A 16,791-nucleotide genomic window follows, 5' to 3' on the forward strand; every position below is an offset into this window, starting at 1 on the left:
TCTGGGAACTTCTTCCCCCAAGTACACTCAGAGGACCCCCGGAAGGAGCCATCTCCCCTCCTTCCGCAGGGCTTCGCCTGACCCGAGTGCCACAGCCCGGCCAGAGCAAACAAGCAGCCCTCCTCTGATGCACAGCAGTCCTTTTGAAGAAACACGACGTTTTAACATACAGACAGAACAGATCCTCTTTGCGACAGCCATTTGGAAAGTATCTTGGAGCCGCTGTTCAAGGATCTCAATACAGAGTAGCAGCCAAGGAGGTAAAAGTAACGTCAAAAGTTATTACAAGAAAGAACAAGCAAGTAAAGAGAAGGTGCAACGTCGTTTGACCATCGTGCGTTCATGTCCCGAGCGCCGGTCTGGTCAGCTTCTCTCAGAGGAGGCAGCGGAGCTCCAACACGCGCAGCTGCTCTGATTAGCTTCTCCTGAAAGAGACTGAGCGGAACGAGACACAGCACAGTTTCTAATGGAGGATGCATTAAACTGGACTGCATAGACGACTACAGCTCAGAAAAATTACAGATACCGAGAAAAGCACGAATGGTATTAAGGAGGTGAACAGTTATTTACAGCTTCCTATAAACCCGGGAACGGGGGCACCTCACAAAGTTATCAAGCGGCCAACTCAAAACCAGGCAGAATGAAACCCTGATTATGTTCTGCACGGGAAGAAGAAACCCTGTGGAACACGCTGCCATAGATGGTTATGTAGTCCAAAAGCTCAACGGAGCTCAAGAACTCAGCTGGTCACACCCGTTCACAAAACCCAGCTTTATAAAGGACACTGCGTCACAGGAAAGTCACTACCTGCGGCCACTGTCACACCGTGGGAGTGCCTACCCTGCATTCACCCTGCTCCGAACTTCTCCAAGTACAGCGTTAGCAGGAGCGGTTATCGGAGGGTCCTGAGCCAGCTGGACCTGGAGCACGACCGTAATGTGCCAGACCGGGCTACACTGTTATTTCCAACTGCTATTTTTTATTTCTATATATTTCACTGGCATAGACGATGACAAATGCCTGGGTACCATCCATGTGCTCTACTTCCTAGATGGCTTCCAGAACAATTGTCACCAGTTTCAAGCCATCAGACATGCAACATGACCATCATCAGCTCCAGCAGCAGCTCACCTAAAACCTGCACTTTCTGCAACAGAACTTAGCATCTCCGGCATTCTTTCAAGATCTTCAAGAATGCCTTTAATTCAGAACCTGTTGCCCCTGGGAGACCGTGCTTTACGTAAAAACTCTTGCCTTTGTAGCATTAAGAAAGCTTCTCCTAACCGAGTTACCGATAGGAAAATGTCCGAGTCAGCCAGCTCCGCTGCCGGCACCGGGAAGGACCGCAGCGCTCCCACAGGCAGTCCGGCCATTTCCCAGTACTCCTCAGGCAGCGAACCCCCAACGCAATGACATGCTCCATGAGAGGGCAGCTCCTCTTGCTTGCTTTAAACTGCCTGCTCGATAACTTTGTTGGACGCTTCCAATTTCTCATCTTACGAAAACCAGTGAGTAATCACAGCCTCTTCACTTTCACTGTCCCAATGACAAACGTACTGCGTGTCATTTCCATATTGCTAATTCTTGGAAGAGCCACAAGCAGTTCCCGGAATTACAGATAGCCACCGGAAAGGAAGCAAGGAAGCAGTTCCATCTTCTTCCTACCAATTATGTACATTAAACTAAATTAGAGCTCAAGTTTTGAGAAGCACTTACCAGTTAAACCTGGTTTTAGGGAGTAACCTGACCAACGTACCCTGACCAGACGGCAGGCTCCACAGCAGCAGAGGAACGGAGCTTCTCAGCTGTACGGAACCAGCTCTGAAACTCCTCAGCGGGACCGTCCCAGTGACACTGCAGCTCCCTCTCAAATGACTCCAGGTGTTAAACATCAAGAACAATCTCACTAGCAACCAGCACAACACATGATATAGCACTATAAAGCACACTGTCACTTCTGAGCTTGAAAAGGAAAGGTAGATGTGCATACCTTCAGTAGAAGTTACTTCAAACGTGAAATCTTCTCCGCGGACAGAGAAACATTTGGGTTACAGTTCCTGGAATATGCCCAGCTTCAGAAAATTATTTTCATCCAGTGTGAATTCTTTCTCAAGCTTCCTATTCTGGAAAATATTTTTAGAAGTTACTGTTAACCAAAGGTAACTGCAGGCCAAAGATTTTTTTTCCTAAACAAAATTCCCCATCACCTTTCAGCCCAAAGCGAAAATTGAGCCAGACTGTAGGTGAGACAGCCTCTTCGCAAAGCCGCCACCACTGTGTCAGACGTAACTCCCTCCGGTTCCCCCCTCCGCAGCGGTGCGCAAACCGGAGCCTTCCCCCGGCTGCGACCGCAGAGGGGTCACCAGCCCCCGCGCTCCGCTGGGAGCCCCGTGCCTCCGCCAAGAGCACAGGTTTGTTTTCTCCACATCGCTTCAAAAGGAAGTTATACATTGTCAAGGAAACCTAAGGGTCATTTTCACTTGTTCCAAGAATAGCTGCAGCAGCAATGCACGTATTTCACATTCAGTCTGGGGCCCCCATCACCTTCGGGAGGCAGGGAGGCAGCCAGAATAATTCCCCGCGCTCTCAGAAGGCGGTTCGCGGAGGGGAAGCAGGCAGGAGAACCGAGCTGGGCTCAGCCTGCCGGGCTCCCCCACAACCGAGAGCACAGGGTTTGCGCCAACCTCTCCCGATCCAGGTATTCCTTTGAACCACGGGCTCCTGACCGAACAGCAAACGGTCCCTCCATGGGACGGTACCGCTCCCACAGCATCCCAGTCCAGAGAAGACACCCACAGCATTAGGGCAAATCCTCCACCCATCCGATCAGCCTCGCAAACCTCCGTGTCGGAGCCAGTGGAGGCGTGACAGCGTGACACAGAGAGCACCAGCACAAGGAACAATGTATTTTCTCATCTTATCAGTAATTACTAATTGGAGGTAAAATATTCACCCAAAATTGAAGTAATCAATTTGAACGGACAGTGTACCCAATTTTATTGAGAGTATTTAAGGTCTGTAAATTTGACACCTTCTTTTTTTCCCTGGAATTTGTCCTACAAAGTCTTTTCAACATTATAAATGATAAACTGAACATAAACAGTGCAGCACAGATTTAAAATCATAACCTGAGGCCCGACAATTAAAGCACTGCTCTGAAAACAGACTGAATTGTTTTCCAGAGAAATCACGGTACACCTCAGCTGAATCCAGAGTACAGCAAGAATACATGGAGACAGAGCTTGAGAAAAAGGTACGCTTTTTGATTCTACACATCCCCTTAAAAGTCAAATTCTATTCTGGAAATTAATTTGCAGTTGTGGATATCTGGTACATTTACTTAGAAGCAAAGGCTGAGAAAAGAAGCTCTGAACAATGACTTTAAGTTTGGCAGAGCGTAATTATTCCTTAGAAGCCACTTTATTATGGAAATTCCAAACATCTGCACCATTCTGATACTTTTGTTTGTTGTGCTCGCGGTCAAGATAAGCCATACTTCACTCCAGGGCTCCACAAGCTGTGTGGTATTCCTTCAGCCCCAATTCTCTTAAGCTTGTGCTTAAACCCAGCAGAAGGAACAGTCCCGCTGGACACAGTGAGCCCAAAAGCCAGGCGCACCTTTACAGAACAGCTGACGAGGACGCAGGTACTGAGCCTGACGCAGACCCCAACGCGCTCCTCAACACCGCGTCCCTACAGCGAGACGCAGGAAGAAGAGGTGCAAATACGCATCATGTTCCCACCCAAAGCGCATCCACAGCGGTGCAGCTTAAGGAGATGAACAACTCACGCCTTACCGAAACGGCCTCCGCGGGTTATGGAACGATGGATGGGAACAAGCCTACGCCACATCATCTTTCTAACTCAGAAACGTAAGAATTTAACATTTCACGTGACTGACATCAGCCTCAGAACTGTCCTCTTTAGTCTTTATGCTACGTTCCTCCCATTTTTCCTTTCCTTTTTTAATTGAAAAAGTTACTGAATGAATTTCCAAATAAATGTTGTAGGACAACTGGATCTGCTGTATCTCAGCACAGCTGAAACACAGATGTGGATGCTGTTGTTAATTACTCTCTTCCATTCTGATCACATACTGCTGAGATTTCAGCCTCATTCTCTTCTGAGACACATACCTCATTTTATCTGACAACTGATTTGAAACCAAGCACAATAAAGCAGTTAAAGTAAATACAGGTTTATACCTCCTACCTTCTCTCCTAGTGATTTTAATTATTTTGCTAAACTCCCTGCATGTTAACGAGCTACGTCCATAGACACGTTCAAAAATTGAGCACAGTATATCCGTACAGACGTTCAGCTTTGAAGCCAAACTACGCCCGGGTTTCTATGCTGTCAAAACCAAAGTGTCTCATTTTTAACAGGAGAAACCATCCACCTCAAAATAACAAGTAGTGCCTGCAGTGATTTCCTGAAATAGGGCAAGGAGAATAACCCCAGTAGGTCAAACGTACTCCCTGTACTCACAGATTTTGGAGGGAATGTGCTCTAACCTAGGCTATGGATTTTAAAATACACTCCAGAGTATGCCATGATTCCCTTCAGTACAGACACAGGAGCAGCAGCAGGGCGGATGGACAGCTATTAGCAAATTCTTTTTAAAAGCACCCGTATGGAGACAGAAGCATGCCCAGGTTCCACGCTGAAATAATTAAGCAGGTGCGGCTTCAGAAAAGCAGAACCACCCCAGGTCTTACCGGTGTCACAGGAGCGCTCATCTTTGGGAAAACCACATCACTTCACAGAAACACCTAAATTTGGGTCAGTGACCCAGCGGTGAGATACAGCTTTTCACTTTGGGGAGATACAACTCTGAACTGGGTTAAACTTGAGCTTTCCTTTTTCCAACAGCAAAGTTTTGATTCTTTGGAAATCACATGTTTGCAGACGCCACTGCGCTAGACCTGCTCCCGCTCTTCAGGCCTCCAGCGCACGCGTCCCAGATTAAGCTTGCAGTGAAAGTACTCACGGGTAAGGCAACATGCCTAAACCCAAGCAATAGGACACTGATTATTTTGAATGACAATCAGCAGAATGCACTGCCATGCCATAAAAGCTAAGAGTTTTGTAAAATTCCACAGATCTCTGGTTTAAAATGGATAACAAAGCTTTGGACAGCTCAAAGCGGCAGATGGGATCGCTCTGACAGGACAAACGTAAACCCTTGGGACGTACAGAACAAGCCAGCCGCTCGGCACCGTCCTCCAGTGCCTGAGTTGGGGGAGAGGGCTTCACGGCGGAGTTTGGGCTTGGGAGAAGTTGTCTTCTTCTTTTAAGTCAGCTTTGCATTCCACAGAGAAGTTTTTCACATCTGCTGCACATCACCGCCCGAGGCAGGACGCAGAGATCCAGCCTGATGAGTCCTGGTCACCCCCGTGCTCCTCCACATCCTCACCGGTGGGCACGGCACCGAACTCTGGGGGGGCAGGAATCCCACGGCACCGCTCCCGAGAGCCCCCAGCACCCCGACTAACACCGACCGGCACATCACCACTGCCCCGACGAACCCAGCGCGGCGTGCCACCACGGGGTGTCATCACCTTGTCATCACTACCTGTCTCGTAGGCACACATCCCTGAAAACCAGAATACTTAGTTACGCAAGCAACCGGTGAAGCTGTTATACAAAGGACGAGAGGCTGATAAAGCTACTGCTCAGCATTACTTAACGATTTCCAGCTTCAAAGTAGTCACACGCCAGCCAAACCTCTCAAATAGTCCTTAGAACCAACAAGGCAGAAAAAAATTGAACCACTTTCGCTTTATGAAAGAACGTTGGCAAAACGCCCAAGTAATTTGCCCAAAGTTTAGTGTGAGCAAAATCTAAAGGAATTCAAGAGACTGCTGATTTACAGCTCCTTTCATTAGACAGCATTTGTTTCCAAATATCCCAAATAACTAAAAATAGCTATGTGTTTTTCATATAGCAAGACACGCTTCCAAACATACTAACTCAAAGACGCAAATTAAAATATCAATCAAGAGCAAAAGTCCAGTTCGTATACAGCTTAGTTCTAAGTCACTATGAAACTGAAGCGCGTTGCAGCTTTTCCATACATTTCTCTTCAACCCCCCGTGCGTAGAGCCCATCTTCCCTCCAACTGCTTCTCCCTGCAGTCCGTAAGACAGCGGGGTTTGAGAGCGATTCCACAGGCTTTTTATGGGACCCACTCTGATAACTAAGAAAAGCTCATTAACAAGCGGTCTAAAATCCACTATATAGACCTCTACAATACCTCTGAAAGAGCATCTGCAGTTTAGCTAGTCAAAAAAACCAAAAAAAGTTAAAAATATCCCAGCTTCTCAACTGCCTCCTAAGCCCTCTTCGGGAAATTTCCACCTAAAAAAGACTTGCAGAAGGATCTGCACAACCGATTATATGTTCCCTTCTGTTACTTTGGGTAGCACGTGCCAAGGCAATGTATATCAGAACAGAAAACCAGCGACAGCGTAGGCGCTATAGGGGACGCACCGGCCCCATCCACCCGCTGCCCAGCATCTTCCAGGAGCCCACCGGGGTCCAGCAGAGTTGGGCAGCTCCAGCCCGGTGTCCCCAGGTCACAGGAATGGCTCGTGGCCCAGGCAGCAGCCCCCCGACACCTCTGCTGGGGACAGGCAGCTTGGACCCGACCCTGCCAGCCGGCAGAAGGCAGCCCAAATCCCGCTCGGACAGCAGCACACCAGCACGGGACTGGCAGAGCACGGATGCTTCCTGCAGCGCTCCACTGCTCAAAAAAAGTAAGACACTAAAGAGAGCACAGGTGAGGACGTGGCGGGTAAGCAGAAAGGTCGCCTCGGGTTCCTCCTGCTCTGGTACCGGCCGCCACGGGGACGTGGGGAGAAGCGATGGAACGGCACCATGGCACGCTGCTGCCCTGCGCTGAGCCCATACGCACCGTTTCTATGCTCTATGGGTAAAGGAGTGTTTATCTGGAAAAGGCATTTCAAGAAGAAAATATTCAGGAGAACAAGTCTTCCTAGATAAATAATAATCAAAAGGTCTATTTAACTCTTAAAAAGACAATGCAAAAGCAAAAGAGCATCTCTGGGTAGCTGTTCTCATGGCTCGGGCACAGCAAGAGAGGAACGAGGCTCCTGCCTTCCCCAGATGTCCCGGCAGCACCCCAGGAGCCAGGAGCAGGATGCGAGCCTACAAAAAAAGGACATGCGTGTTTTGATAATACTATATAAAAAGCAGCTATTTTTAAAGAAATTAAAAGTCTTCCCACTGCCTTAGTTACTTTCATATGGTGATCAGAAATACAAAGCAAGATTAACTAAATTCAAGCTTTTATATAAGCCATAACATCCCTCATATTAATAAAGTCAGAATTTTAGTTACCGAAACTAAGAAAAAAGAGCATTTCTACAGGGTATCTCCATTGCAATTAAAGAGATAAAGGAACAGGTAGTTTACACAAAAGCAGTAACAGCCACAAACAATCCTCTGGTCAATTTTATCTATTCATGTTTTAGAATTCATTCAGCCACTTCCCACCTACTTTAGGAGCGGTCACAAAAAAAAATTATCATAACCCAAAGGTAAAAAGCCCAGTACACAGCAGTCATCCTTCCCTTCTTTTCCCCTCTGGTGCGACAAGGGAGAAACGCAAGTATATTTAAGACAGTCCAGAGGCTTGCCCAGTCACGGCATTTTATACTACCATCACTTGCATCAAGTTTCTGGAGTGGTGGGGTTTTTGAGATCAACTCTTTCCTAACCTCACTTCTGCGAAGATAACGCCACCAGGAGTTCAGGGATAAAAGGATGTAATGGCTGTAAAATTGGCAAGGAGAAAACCAAAAAAGCTTATTTATTCTTTCCAAAAGATGGGTGAAAAATCAGGACACTTTTCATGCCTTCTAAAAGCCGTCAAGAGTTGACCCTCCCCAAAGGACAGTAAGTTGTCCTTAGGTCTTCAGTGAGCTGCTGTCAGCTCCAGCATCTGCACTGCCCCACGGGCACCACGAGCGTTTGACAAAGCTGCGGCCTCGCACCTAGTATTAAGATTTTATTCGGAAATTAGTTCAGAGGCACTTCCTAAGGAAAAGCCTCCCCGGCAGCATTCTGCTGAGCGTGGGTACCACACCATCCCTCAGCCACAGCAGGCATCAAGTGACTGAGACTACTGCTCCACATATTCTGGACTAATTTTAGTCCACAAAATCCTGCATCCTGCTACTAACCTCCACGCAGCCCCGAGATCACTCAGATGACGTTTGGTCTTTTCCGCTTCCTCATTTCCCAACAAAAATTAAAAGAATAAAAAAAAAATAAAAATCTGTCCACCGACTCTTCTGAGACTCAACCACAGCACAGGAGTTAAATATTGCCACAGTCACTAGTTATAACAGTAAATAACTGCAACAGCTTCCACAAACAAACCGCTGTAGTTAGCAGATACTTCTGCCATTTATCGGTATATACTGAACAATATACACGGTGCTATTTTTTCAGAAACTATGCTGAAAACAAAACTATAGGGAATCCTCCTCCAACTTCCATTGCCACTTCAGGTCATTTTCCAAACAGAATTTGGCTCCCTGCACATTTTCAGAGCACCTGATATTTTATAGAAATCACTGAAATTAAAAAAAAAACACACCCAAACAACACAAAAAAAAACCACCCAAGAAACAAAACTTATCTGCAAACCCAAACTGATCTACCATCCTTTTTAAATGATGTATGTTTTGAAGCAAAGGTTCATGTCTCGCTAAAGGCTAAACGCTGTCCTTGCTGAACGTGAAGTAAGCGGCGGCAGTTTTGGGAAGCGATGCACCGAGGCCAGTTGCGGCAAGCTGCACGCTCACAGCCCCCGATCCCAGCGGCCCCTACCTCCACAGGTCTCAAACGACGACGAAGACTACCTTCTGCCTCGGGCAAACGTCTGGATCAGTTTTAATACTTCCCATGGAGAGCAAAAGAGTGATCCTTGGTTTTATCAACCCCTTCGGACCCTCCTCAGCATCACCAGTAGTTCTGCAGCCCCAGGACTGCCTGGTGCCCACCCCGCGCTCCTACCGCAGTCCTGCAGCCACATAAAGGGTATGGAACACCCTTGAAAGAGTCAGCAACTAGGTTAATCTTAGATTAACATTCTAATATTATTGTACTTTTCTGACAAAAGAAGAATTCCTCTAAATAATTAGTGCAGGTAGAGATGCTCCCATTTCAAGGAATTTTCAGAGTTGGAAGGGACCTCTAGAGATCACCTAGTCCAACTCCCCATTTCAAGAGACTATAAAATATTTGCCTTTTTCCACTCTCCCTGGAATTCATTTTCTACCCCAACCGGGAGAGCTGACAGCCTGCTCCTCTCTATCCAACCGCCAATTTCTGTTCCCAGCCTCCGCCATTCACTTCTCAGACTTCGCACACACGCTCTACACAGCAAATATCAGTTTAAAACACATCCTTTATAAATCCAGGTTCAGAGTGACTGCAAATTTATTTTCCTCTCCATCTGGACATTTGCAAAATGATCTGCAAACCATGAGATACATGAAATGATACTGGCAACTGTAGAAGTAACCGAGACCAGTTACTATTTTAAACCTTTGGCCACGCGCTGTGCATGTCTTTCACAGAAGCTGACCCGTCCACAAACCCGGCACGTCCTGGTGACAGCTTGCGTGAAATCTTTTCAAAACTGCTAAGTACGGCACAGGATGAACGTGAAGCCATCATGGTTTTTTGAGTTGGAGAATAAAGACAGTAGAAGGCCCATCCACAAGGTCAGGCACAGCCAGATAACGACAAGCAAGCTGAAGATTATCTAGTGCAGTTATTTATGGCAATAAACTGCCAAAAGGCACCAGAGCTGTGGCCAAGAAGGGAATCAAGGACAGTGCTTTATTGTCAAGTGTGCTGGCTGGAAAGAAGCTGGAGTCTACAATAGATCACCCGCAGAAGGCTGGAAGGCCCCAAAGACCGTCCTGCTGTCTCTTACCCGACACAATTAACAACGGAAGCGTCACACCACAGCCCAGCGGTTCACAAGGCAGGGGACAGTGCCATCTCAACCCACCTCTCTCCTACTGCCAGTGGAGCGCACCGCTCTTTTGCGCTCCCCAGCTGAGAGTTTAAGTCAGCTACAATCCATTTTAAGAATCTGTCAAGCCGCTCGGTTAACTAAACAAGCTGAGGAAAGTTGCCAGTTTAATACATAACACCACGCTGTTACCTCACAAGAATTTACATTTTCAGTATTTTTACCACCAATATCTTTCCAAGAAACTTGGTAATTCGGGTTATCAAGAGTTTCTGACTGCACAACTTAAGTTGCCTGAAAAGGGCCCAACTTTCCAGAAGAGTTAAGTAAACACCCTCCAAAATTCAGAGCACACTATAATGTCTCAAGTCATCCATGAAAAAGTTTGCAGACATGTCTGAACCATAAAATCATAGCATGGTTTAGGTTGGAAGGGACCTTGAAGATCACCCAGTCCCCCCCCTGCCCCATGCAGGACCATCTCCCCCCAGCCCAGGTTGCTCCGAGCCCCGTCCAACCTGGCCTTGAACACCTCCAGGGATGGGGCAGCCACAGCTTCTCGGGGTGACCTGCCCCAGGGGATCACTGCCCTCAAAGTGAAGAATGAGGTTGGACTAGATGGCCTTCAAAGGTCCCTTCCAACCTAAACCACTCAGTCCTTCTTCTATTTTTCTTTTCCCCATAATCCCTCATGCTTCTCCCACACTTCAGGTCTCGCTGCCAGGAGAGATCAGGGCCTCCTCCCCTTTTACCTTTACCGTCATTTACAAAAAAACAGGGTTGTCAGTGGTTTTCACCTATTTGTTCCACAGCACACGCAACGCCTCACATTTGTCACAGCGAGAGGAAAAAGGCACATCAGAAATAATTCAATGCTGTATCCGTGATTTGCCCCAACTACGACGAGTGCCTCTGTACTGCAGCTCCAGAACAGCTGGAGCCCACCTCTGGAGGCACAGCGCCCCGGCTCGTGCGAGGCCGGCAGGAAAAACCCAGCAAGGCAGCAAACACGCAGGCTGGGGGCCGTTTTGACCCATTTAGTGCCCAGGACCTCACCAAGCGTCCACAAAAAAACCTGTGCCAGAATGGCGCAAACTGCTGTCAAACCACACTAAGTCTGATCAAACGCACGGACACCACACTCCAGTCACACCGTTCTCCTGCGCTCACCCACAGACAATGCAATCTGAACATCAGAATTCAGCGCTGAATCCATAGACAGCAACCAAACAGCCATGAAGACCGCTCAACTTAACTTCCCCAGTCTTAAGGCTCGTGGCTGGACTTAGACACACACGGACTCACAGAATCACAGAATTTTCAGAGCTGGAAGGGCCCTCCAGAGCTCACCCACCCCACTCCCCTGCTAAAGCAGGACTGCCCAGAGCACATCGCTCAGGACCGCATCCAGGCGGGTCTTGACAATCTCCAGAGAAGGGACTCCCCCACCCCCTGGGCAGCCTCTGCCACTGCTCTGTCACCCCAACCCTAAAGAAGTTCTTCCCTCTGTTGGAAGGGGACTTCCTCTGTCCCAACTTGTGCCCACTGCCCCTCGTCCTGTCACTGGGAACCACCGAGAAGAGTCTGGCTCCATCCTCCTCCAACCCACCCCTTAGATATTTGTCAGCAATAATGTCTCCCCTCAGCCTTCTCCTCTCCAGGCTAAAGAGTCCCAGCGCTCTCAGCCTTTCCTCGTACGGGAGATGCTCCAATCCCTCCATCATCTTGGTTGCCCTTCGCTGGACTCTCTCCAGCAGTTCCCTGTCCCTCTTGAACTGGGGAGCCCAGAACTGGACACAGTATTCCAGTTGTGGCCTCACCAGTGCCGAGTAGAGGGGGAGAATGACCTCCCTCGACCTACTGGACACACTCTTCCCTACCCAGCCCAGGATTCCATTGGCCTTTTTGGCGACGAGGGCACACTGCTGGCTCATGGACAATTTACTATCTACCAGGACCCCCAAATCCTTCTCCTCAGAGCTAGTTCCCAGCAGGTCCACCCCAACCTATACTGCTGCCTCGCATTTTTCCTCCCCAGGTGCAGGACCCTGCACTTGCAGGACCCTTGCCGTCTGCTGCCGGCTCTCCCATCAGGTCAGTGTGCTCGCACCACCGACTCTTCGCTCTTCCCCAGAAGTGCATTTACAGGGTCCAGCACACACTAATTTAGCAATCAAACCTGCAGCTGAAAGGAAATAAACCTGACTGGAGAGAGCAGGAGCTGGGGAGCACTGCCTGGAGAGGCGCTTCCCGCTACTCCAATGCCCGGCTGGGGCTGGCATCCCTTCAACACAGCCAGAAACTCCTCAGAGTGAGAAAACAGGCCACGCTCTTTACACCTCTGGAATATTGCCCCGTTCTTGCTTGGTTTTATTCCTAAGAATTGAACGGAAAATGTAAGAACATCTTATCTACTTCTATATAAGCATTTTAAGATGCCAGCTGAACTGATGACCCCACGCGAGATACATGCATAGCACCGAAATTACAAAAAACCCAAAAAGAACATGCACAGAAATCATGTTGCAAACAGAAGGGGGGGGAACAAATAAAAAGAGAGCGACACCCTCTTTCCAGAAGTCTTACTTTTAAGCTGTGCATGTGCAAGAGCAACGCTCTATGAGTGAAACTGCGAGGAAGGCTCCTACCACCTAACATCCATCTTCACGATTTTTTTAAAGCGGAGCTTCCCAATTATACCGATGACTATTTGCATGCCATTTCTCTGAAATTCAGCTTGCATAACAAGAGCTCTGAGAACATTTCTTTTTGTACCATCAGAGAAACAACTTTGCAGAGTAAATGGAAAAAGGGTCAGGTTCCAAACCCTCCAAGGCGGCTTTGGTAGCCTGCTGCTGAGAAGCGGCACGCTCCTTAGCCTGGGGTCCATGGGGAGCCGGGAGGAGGGGGAAAAAAAGAAAAAGAAAAAGAAAAAAAAAAAAAAGAAAAGGAGCACTGCTAAGTTGTTTGGTACCTATTACGAGAGTCGCTGGCTAACCAGCCAGAAGAAATGTGTCTGGCGAGCTCTGAGAGTAACATGTTTTGCACCAACAAAAAGGCTACAGATCTCCCGGGCAGTCTTCCACAAGCGCCTAACTTGCCAGGAGGGATCAGCAATAAGTAAATTTACCAACAAAAAAGATGCTTGGTCTCATTTTTACTTCATCCCATTCTTTTATTATCATTTATTTTAAAAAGTCTTTCCCAATTTAAAAAGATCACTGCATAAACATCACCCGCACGCCCCGGAACAGCTCTGAAGAGGGAACACTGCCCAGTGCCCTGAGTCTCCCGTCCTCAAGAAACTCTTCCCATCGCCCCGTCGGGTGTTTCAGGCCAAGGGGGAGAGGATGGGGGGACAGGGAGAGCGGGGAGTTTCCATGTTGTTTGCAGCAGAACGGAGCCATAGCGGGGCTGGCAGTGGAAGGTGCAGGCTCGCTATGTTCCCCGGGGGCTCCCGAACACCCCCTCTTTCTACAGAAACTTGACGTTGTTCCTCGAGCATCCCCAGCCTCCTTCACGGCTCTTTTCCACTCGCTTCCAGCAGTACTTTAAACCACATTCTCCGGCTGGAAGCAAGTTCTATTTTGACATTTTTCTAACACCTCAGAGAATAGTTCGAAAGCCTCTGTGCCAGGCTGCAGCAGCACCGCAGCAGAGCCCCTGCCACGCTGCGCGCCACCTGGGGAAGGCGAAAAGGGCGCCGAGACCGGACCGAGCCCAAGGCTGGGGAACATCCTCCAGCACCTCACGCCACAGGCTGACACGGAGAGACCAAACACCGCTACTGCCGTTTGTAGATGCAGAAGTGTCCACCACCGAGCCAGACAGACGGCACAGCGATCAGAAGATGCTCCCGGGTGAAGGGTCCGTTCTGCTTATTCCCATCATCAACATTCTAATTTTCTTCACTTTCCATCTGACGGTCAGGTCAGGGCACGTTCAGATAGAAAACCCAATTCCTCCTTTGCTGGGAAGAGTGTTTCCCACCATAGGTAGCCTAAGAGAAAATCAGCAAGCACGTCGAGGACCATAAAACCAGTCCATGAAATGCTCTCCAAAACTGAAACTGATACACAGTTAACTGGCAAACGACGGCACAGCTAAAGCTAGCGCTGCAAAAGCCAGGGAATATGAAGCAAAAATACCGTCATCCACACTCTGCCGTCCCGACTGCGATCTCTGGAACTGGCAGGCACCCACCAGGGACGCACCACAAGAACACCACAGACCGTTATGAACACGCAGATGTAAGTAAAGAGCAACTGCGCTGTCGTATGGGCTGTGGTGCGTCCCACAGAACGGGACGCCTTTACCCCGAGGCGGGCGACAGCCGCGCTGACCAGGCACAGCCCGACCCCAGCGGGTGCCAGGGCTCACACTGCCACAGGAGACACAACACTCGCGCCTCCGGGAGCACCGCGGACCCCCCTGCCAAAATATACCGGTGCGAATGAAGCCAACGGGCTGCTCCTGCTGAGGACAGTGGTCTTGGGGCACCCAACTATCCTCCAGTGCTCGCTGCCCTCTACGGTACCGTTTGAGAGACTCCTTAAGACAAAGTCAAGACACGGCAGCTTCATGCAAATTAAGGACAGTTGTGCCCAGCACCATTTACAGTTTAGCAGTTTTATCCCTAATGAGGATACAAGCCAGCAGTTTCCCGTAACAGCAATGGTCACAGGATGGAGGAGACAGAAGGGCATCTCTGGAGATCACCCAGTCCAACCTGCTGCTTTTCAAAGCAGGGTCAGCTGGAGCTGGCTGCTCAGGACCGCGTCCAGGCAGGTTTGGAATGTCTCCAAGGATGGAGACTCCACCACCTCTCGGGGCAGCCTCTGCCTCTGTTCAACCATCCTTGCAGTAAAAACATGTTTTCTGATGTTCAGACAGTTTCCCTATTTCAATTTGCACCCACTGCCTCCTGTCCTGTCACTGGGCACAGCTGAGAAGAGCCTGGCTCCATCTGCTTTACTCCCCCATGAGGGATTCAGACACATGGATGAGATCCCCCCGCGCCATCTCTTCTCCAGGATGGACAGCCCCAGCTCTCCTCACATGGCAAACACTCCAATTACTTAGTCAACTTCGTAGCTTTTTGCTGGACTCTCTCTACTACGTCCATGTCTCTCCTGTCCTGCGGAGCCCAGCACTGGACCCAGAACTCCAGATGTGGCCCCACCAGCGCTGGGCAGTTGGGAAGGATCACCTCCCTTCACCCGCTGGCAGCACTTGGCACGCTACAGCCCAGAAGGTTGCTGGTCGCTTCTGCGGCAAGGGAACGTTGCTGGGTCCTGGCCAGCCTTGTGTCCACCACGACCCCAAGGCCGTTCTCCGTGGAGCTGCTTTCCAGCTGCTCAGCCCCGGCCTGTACCGACGCAGGGGGTCAGCCCTCCTCCCCGGGGACGGGGCCTGGCATTCCCCTCGTCTGAACTCCAGGAGATTGCTACTGGCCCATGTCTCCAGCCTGCTGAGGTCCCTCTGCAGGGCAGCACAGGTCTCTTCAGCGCTCCTCCCAGTTTTGTGTCATACAGGGCAGACCAGATGTGTTTCATTTCATCCTTTCAGAAGATGTGGTGTTATTTGTTAAGGGACAGGGAAGCACACATCATTCAAAAAGAGAAGAATCGAGCTTTTGAAGATGCAAGTACTTCACAACTGCAGTTCTGCACTGGAGGTGACCAGAACAGCGTTATACTTTTAAAAGCAGAAACAAAGAAACAGTTGTTAGCAAAGCTGTTCAAAACAACTGAAAAATATACTCCAGACACGCTAACTATCTCTTTGAAATAATTCATAGAATCATAGAATGGTTTAGGTTGGAAAGGACCTTGAAGATCATTGAGTTCCAACCCCCCTGCCGTGGGCAGGGACACCTCCCACCAGCCCAGGTTGCCCATGGCCACCTCCAGCCTGGCCTTGAACACCTCCAGGGATGGGGCCTCAACAACCTCTCTGGGCAACCTGGGCCAGTGCCTCACCACCCTCACAGGGAAAAACTTCTTCCTAATGTTTAATCTAAACCTGCCCTCTTCCAGTTTGAAGCCATTCCCCCTCGTCCTGTCACTCCATGCCCCAGTAAAAAGTCCCTCCCCAGCTCTCCTGGAGCCCCTTTAGGCACTGGAAGGCGGCAATAAGGTCTCCCCGGAGCCTTCTCTTCTCCAGGCTGAACAGCCCCAACTCTCTCAGCCTCTCCTCATGGGAGAGGTGCTCCACCCCTCACATCATCCTCATGACTCTGCCATCTTTCTTCAGCTTCTACCAACCACCAGCTGCTGTGTTTGAAGGCATTTTAGCCTGGTCACACTGATGGAAATCCTGGTGATGTTTTACCCTACACCGCACTGAGTAAGAATTTGACATTAGCATCTTCTGAGTCATTTTAATGCCTTGAGTTCTCTCCTGCTGCTAAGGCCCCGCGCACTAACAGCACTCAGTTATGTCTTTTCTTCTTCTGTGGCACAAACCACCTTGGTTTCTTGAGGATTTCACTGCTGTGACCTGTCAAAAGACAACGGTTCGCAGTACGCAGACTACCTGTGTTACAGCGTTCTCTGTGACGCTGCTTCCAGCCCTTTGGTACTGCAGCATCGCTGCTGCGCGGCTGCTCTGCACGCCCGCACCCCAGGCTGCCATCCCTTCACGCCCCAGTGCAATCGCCGGTCCCCAGCACGAGGTTGCTGGCTGGTACTTACTGTCTCTGCAGTTCATCATGACCAATACCTCCAGTCTCACCACCCTCCTGCCCTCATCTTCCAGCTCCATGACCCCATCAC

The 16,791-nt window shown here is 49.4% G+C and overlaps 1 protein-coding gene across 1 annotated transcript in view; it reads right to left on the bottom strand.

Annotated features, from left to right (window-relative positions):
• The window catches only part of PPP6R2 (protein phosphatase 6, regulatory subunit 2), a 78,711-nt gene extending 76,600 nt beyond the window's left edge, over positions 1 to 2,111 (bottom strand). The window contains exon 1 of the mRNA XM_009885859.1: positions 1,991 to 2,111. The gene's annotated coding sequence lies outside the window, so the exon portion shown is untranslated. The remainder of the gene's footprint in view (positions 1 to 1,990) is intronic.
• Positions 2,112 to 16,791: the final 14,680 nt, after the last annotated feature.

The sequence above is a fragment of the Charadrius vociferus genome, unplaced genomic scaffold (assembly GCF_000708025.1).
Source record: "Charadrius vociferus isolate BGI_N301 unplaced genomic scaffold, ASM70802v2 scaffold1215, whole genome shotgun sequence".
NCBI lineage: Eukaryota > Metazoa > Chordata > Aves > Charadriiformes > Charadriidae > Charadrius > Charadrius vociferus.